General features: G+C 50.9%; 1 protein-coding gene across 3 annotated transcripts in view; it reads right to left on the reverse strand.

The window, feature by feature from the left end:
- KLF3 (KLF transcription factor 3) overlaps window positions 1-5,730 on the reverse strand; it is a 28,138-nt gene extending 22,408 nt beyond the window's left edge. For all 3 annotated transcript variants that reach the window (XM_064418405.1, XM_064418407.1, XM_064418406.1), the window contains exons 1-2: window positions 4,960-5,730; window positions 875-913 (exon numbers count right to left, since the gene is read on the reverse strand). The gene's annotated coding sequence lies outside the window, so the exon portion shown is untranslated. The remainder of the gene's footprint in view (window positions 1-874; window positions 914-4,959) is intronic.
- Between the last annotated feature and the right edge of the window lie 270 nt (window positions 5,731-6,000).

Genomic DNA, 6,000 nt, shown 5'->3' on the forward strand with positions numbered 1-6,000 from the left:
AGAATCCGAATACAGGGCAAATGGTGATGAACTCCTACGAATCTATGGAAACGAAAAAAAAAAAAAAAAGCTAGGGAAAAGAGGTGGACAGTGTAGGGGGTACAAATGTTACAGCGATCAAAGCAACTCAGACTCTTTAAAAGTGGAAACTCTGTCATGTCTTCATGGATCAAGTTAGTTGGCTGGTAACACACATGGACTGCATGACAGACAGACCATGCGTTTGGTTGGAGGTTTTTTCCCTTCTGAGTTAGTTTACTATTTAAAACCTGTTGGAGCTTTGTCTTTCCATTTGCTGATCTGCACTTACACTTCCTTCCCCTGGGAGATATCACCTACAGCTACAAAACCCTCAAAGGAAACTTTGGCATCAAGTGAATGCTTTGCAGGGAAGAGTTAAATCTCTCCTAAAACCAGCTCTGCCAAACTTCATATTCTGGATTGGAAGCAACTAGCCTCGGAATGAAAACACAAAGATTGAATGCTGACAGCATAAAAGAACTCTAAAAGACCTCCTGTTAGCGGTGTTAATTAATATTTAAAAGTTGGTTTACAAAAATTATTATAATTTTAACCTCAGTTCCCTATTTTACAGAACTTCTGGCTACAAAAAGGTGTGAACCACAAAATTTACTGCATTTATTATACAGCAGTTTCCAATATTAAACACAGTTAAATGCAACTCTTTTCCTCTGTCACTGGAAAAAAAAGATTAACTGTTTGAAATCTTGGGCAAATTAACAATACAAGAATTAAAATACATAATTGCATTCTAATGGATAAACTCATCCATGGTGTTCTAAAACAAACAGAAAAAACAACAACATAAAAACAACTGAGAGCAACACATTAAAATGATCAATAAACAACTTACCAAAACTGTGTAGCCAAATACTTCTTTTTATCTGGATTTCTGAACAGACAAAAAACAGTTCACTGTTAATATGTGCACACAATCCAATAAAAGTTTTTTCACATACAATTAAGCTCTGAAAGAAGTTTAAAGTGTGTACTTCAGATACTTCCTAAAGATACCTTCAGTGATCTGAAACAGCTAACTTGTAGCATCCAGAAGAGCAAGAGCAGGAACTAAAAGACTACTTTAAAAATGACTGGAGAGGAAAAAAAAGAGTAAAATGAAAGGGTGGCAGTATTTCTGTGTGTACAGTAACCATGCATATTCTAGCCTGTAAGAAACACAGAAGAATAAATACTCCATCTTGCATTTTCATCTAGTGCACACTGAAATTAATGCATTTTTTTCCTCTTGATTTCAGTGAGCTTTGGCTTGGGTCCTTTAGCTCTTCTTCTGTCAGATTCAAAGTAACAGAAAGATTTATGTTTTTCTCAATTTCCTCTCAATTTCTCACTATGTCTGCCTGCAACAGGGTGAGGGGGAAAGATAAAGATGAAAACAGGAGTAAAACAATTACTTTTATGCCTTCAAAAATGCAAAATGTACTCATTAAGCAGTACAGGGACAGCAGTACTTATAAATGCCAAAGAAAAGTTAGACAGCAGTGCCTTATTTTCTGTATTACATCTAGAAGACAATGAACCTTCTAGCCTGTATAAGGGGAAAATACCTACTTCTGAGATTTGGAAATACACAGTGCTTATAGTGAACCATTCAGGTTGAGTAAGGGCTGAAGTCAAAACCCCCTCCCAACTATGAGCCTACAGAAGTAGACTTTCTTCTCCCATATACTCTTTATACATCAGTGCAACTCTGTGACTTTAATGGAGCTATTCCAGATCAGCTGATGAGCAAGTGAGAGCAGAAAACTGGCTCACAACTTTCTGGAGACTTGAGTTCAAGTTTTCAGCGAACAGAGCTAAAAACTCCAGTTCACCCCCCAGAAGTGCACTGGAGTGGAAGGGGCGTGTTAAAGGTTAACTTGGAAACCTCGTTATGACATAACACAGGCATCTTAAGCAATCCTGAGTGTGTAGAGACATGATAACTCATCGGGTGGGGATTGGGAGTTGAGGGGCAGTGACAAGGGGCCTGGACGAGGCTACCGAACTGCCAGAAAACAGCCTGAAACAGGAAAGAGCACCACATATGCCACTTGGAATGTGTGACGCAAACCCCAGCCTTGAAACAAAGAACAGGAAACAGCTCTGCTGGCTGTGCTGGGGAGAAAGCACAGAGAAACATTTAGGCGGCCCTCCCTGACCCTATATTCATGAGCAGCTGGAGTCTTTTAAAACAACAACAGTGGGTGGAGGTGTTTGTTCATTGGGTGTGAATAAAAACACTGTCCTTATGCAGGGGACCTGCCCTATTTACAAACAGGCTCCCTTAGCATGAGGGAGCAGGAGGTTTTAAGACACCACAGGTCAGGAGGATTTGCTGAAACCTCCCCTTAGACCAGTTGGTTTATTACTGTATTTATGCCAGTAGCTAAACAGAGCTCCGGCTTCATGACATCAGAGGCAGCACCCAGCCTGGCAAAGCACCTTCTTCCCAGAGAGAGCTGGGGATGACAATTGCAGGAAGGATTTCTAAAGCTTGGGGCTGCTCCTGGACAGTGGCTCACTCATGCTCAATACTGCTCCATAGCTCAGGACCAAGAGCACACTCAGAGCACACAAGAATATTTTTCTAAGCCATCACACGCTTAGCCTAGCACATCCCTGTTTTCATATGCACTTTATTTCAGAATCTGATTTCCCATGAATTTACTACTTTCATTTTTTAAGCATCCACAGATAAAGCTGAATAAATGAAGTAAGCCGAAGCAGAGGAGCAGCACAACTTGTCTAGATTTCATGCAGTAGATTAACTTCAATACTTGTTTTCCTTCAAAGCTGTGGTTTAGAATACTCTCTCTTCTCTTAGATACCTTGCATTGGTTATTTATACACCATGGACATCAAATATTATCAAATGTGAGAATGTTACAGCAAATTCCATGGATGAGTACCACAGCAACGCCAATGAATGCTGCAGGGTTCCAAGGCTGGAGTTTAATAATGAACATGGGATAAAAACTGGCTAATGCAGCATCTACACAGCAAGGTGTGGGTTTTACACCCACAGCATCAGTTCCTTACTTCTTCATACTGAATAACTGCAAATATTTGTAATTTGGTGATTGTATAACATCTTTATTATCACTGAGTCCTCAATTCATCTCACCCACAGTGACATCTTTATCTGTAGGCTTTTGCTTTAGGCTAAACAGATGGTGACTAGGTCAAATGTTCACAGTACCTAAGGGCTCCCTGGCAGCTCTGCAACTTAGAGGAAGTTCTGCTTGGATTCTTAGGACAGGGAAAGACCATTTAACATTCTTTCCTGCCCCCACCCCTCGCCCTTACCCCCAGTCTCTCTTGTGCTCCTCTGTACCATAGCTATAACAGCATGTGCAGGGAAAAAACACCCAGAAACATTTGCCTGCTTGTGAAAAAAAGGCTACTCAAGTCAGCTTCGGGTTTTTTATATTTTGATACTAGACAGTAACAATAAAGTCTTGAAAATATGAGGTGAAAGTTAATTTGAAATACGTGTCTTCTGCGTTAGGTGAGATTATCAAATCCAGATGCAATTCCTCTCACACAAGCACCAGCTACTTGTATGATTATCACACCAGTATCTTAAAAGTATTTGATGGAAAAGTCACTAGTTAGCAGCCATGTAAGTCTTTCTTTTCAATACAGGTAATATATGTTTATTAATATTAGTTTAAATGAAGTCAAGTCTTCAGAGCTCTCCTATCAGCCACTCACATTCAGCTTTTCCCAACAATTAAACCTTTAGAGTTCAGTTCCACAAACAGGGTCACTTCCTGAATTCTCAAAGGTGAGGAAGTGAATAAAACAGTGGACCATGTATGTACAGTACCTGAAGCAAAAGGGAAGTGCACAAAACATCTTTAAGACATTTTTAATGTAACTCCTGAATGACCACTTAAGCTACTCTGACCTAGGTCTTTCTCCCAAGCTCCAGGTAGGTGCTGTGATCTCCCAGCGCAGGCTCGCGCTGCTGAGCCTTCCTTTGCCAGAGCTGCCCTAGCTGTGCCAGGCACTCACCTGACAGCAGTCCAAGGTAAGTAACTCCTATTCCCATTTCGGTTAAAAACAAATAAATAAACAAAAAATTAAAAAAAAAAAACAAACAAAAATCCACAAACCCCAAAACAACCAAAAAACCACCAACAAAAGACATCTAGCTAAGGAAAGGTTATTTCTAACTCCACACTTCGCTGCTGTGCTGTCCCACGTTTTACCTTCGCCTGCATGGCGGCCAAGCGGTGCTAAGGTGACGTGACAATAAGAGGGGCAGACTTTCGGGAGCCCATTTCATCCTAGACTTCAGCAGGAGTTAAACGGGGACATGGCGCTCGCCGGTCCGCTCCGCGCTACGGGAGGAGCACGGCCCGAACGCGAGCTCCTGCCCTGGCATCCAGCCCGTCGCCCGCGGAACCGAGCGAGCCCGCTATACTTTCCAGCTCGGTTTGGCCGGGCGCTGTATCCCGCCCGGGATCCGATGGCACTTCGCTCTCTCCCCGAGGACGCGCCTGTCCGGCCCGGCGAGAGGCCAGGGGCTGCGGCCGCGCCGGGCGGGAGAGCGGCCCCGAGGGGCGGGCGGCCCGCGGGCCCTCCCGCCGGGGACAGCGGGGCAGGGCGCCGGGGAAGGCGCCCCCCGAGCGGCCCCGCCGGCCACACAGGTGCGCTGCCCGCCCGGCGGCCCTCCGCCCCCGGCCGCACAGCGACATTCCCGGGCGCCACGGAGGGAACCCCCGCGGCGAGTTCTGTTCCCCCTTCGCCGCAACTGCGGCCTGACGGAGACCCGCTTCCCGCCACCCCCGGCGTGCCTGCGGCTCCCGCGGCATCACCGTGCCGCCGTGGGCTCCGCGCTGCTCGCAGCGCCGGGAAACTTTCCTCCTCCGGCACCTCCATCCCGCAGTCAGCTCAGCCCGGCCCCCGCATTACCCCCGCCCTCACACTTACGCTCGGCAGGCGGTGCGGAGCGCGCCGCGATTTTCCGTCGGCTCCCGCAGCGCGGTAGGAGCGGAGGCGCTCCGGTGGGAGCGAGGTGCGAGGCCGGCGTGTCCCGCGTCCCCGCGGCTAAGGCGCCTCGGCGGTGTCTCCGGGTCTGTGTGCGAGGAGGAGCTGCCCGCTCCCGCCCTCCGCCGCTCGCCTTCCCCCCGGGCTCCTGGCACCGGGCCGCGCTGTCACATGACGCCGGCGCCGCTCGCCCTGCCAGGCTCCCCGGGCCGGCGGGGTGAGTGGCGGTGGGAGGGTCACGGCAGGGAGCGCGGCCGGGCGGGTCCCCGCCCGCGGGGTGGAGGCTCCGCCGAGGGGCCGGGGCGAGTCACCGCTCACAAACAGCCGGGCACGCACTGACTGCGCGCCCGCCCTGCCTCCCGGGGGCAGACAGCCTCGCACAGACACTAATTATCCCCAGCAGCCCGGGGAGGAGAGGGGAGGGGAGCGGGGCCGCCCCACCGACAAACCTGCCCGGCCAGCTCCTCCTCCCCGCCCGTGTGTCAGGCAGAGGCGTGCACCTGGCAGCGGCCCTGCGGCGGGGCGCACCCCTCCCTGCTCCCCTCCCTCCGCGTCCACCCCGGCCGACCTGCGGCGGCAGCAAAACAACAGCAACACCCAGCGCTCGGGGGGAAGGAAGGGAGGTGCTCACGCTGGGCCGCTGCCGCCGAGCTGGCTTCGCCGGCGGGGGCTGGGAAAGGGCGCGGAGCCGGGCGGCGGCTCCCCGGCCCTGCCGCCGCGGGCTGCCCGCGCCGCGCCCCGTCGCGCCGGGGGAGGCGGCGGGGCCGGGCGGGGCGAGGGCGGGAGCGCGGCGGGCGTGGGGCAGAGGTGTCGGCCCGGCTCCGCCCCGGCTTGGCGGCTGGCCCGCCGGGACCGCCGGCTGCTGAGGCCCGTGCCGGGGAGGTTTTTATGGCTGCGCTCAGCCCGTCGTGCCTCGGGTGCGCTCCCGCCGGAGCGAAAAGAGGCTGGCGGGGAGAGGCGCTGCCAGCTTGTCTCGACCCGACC

The sequence above is a fragment of the Passer domesticus genome, chromosome 4 (assembly GCF_036417665.1).
Source record: "Passer domesticus isolate bPasDom1 chromosome 4, bPasDom1.hap1, whole genome shotgun sequence".
Lineage (NCBI taxonomy): Eukaryota > Metazoa > Chordata > Aves > Passeriformes > Passeridae > Passer > Passer domesticus.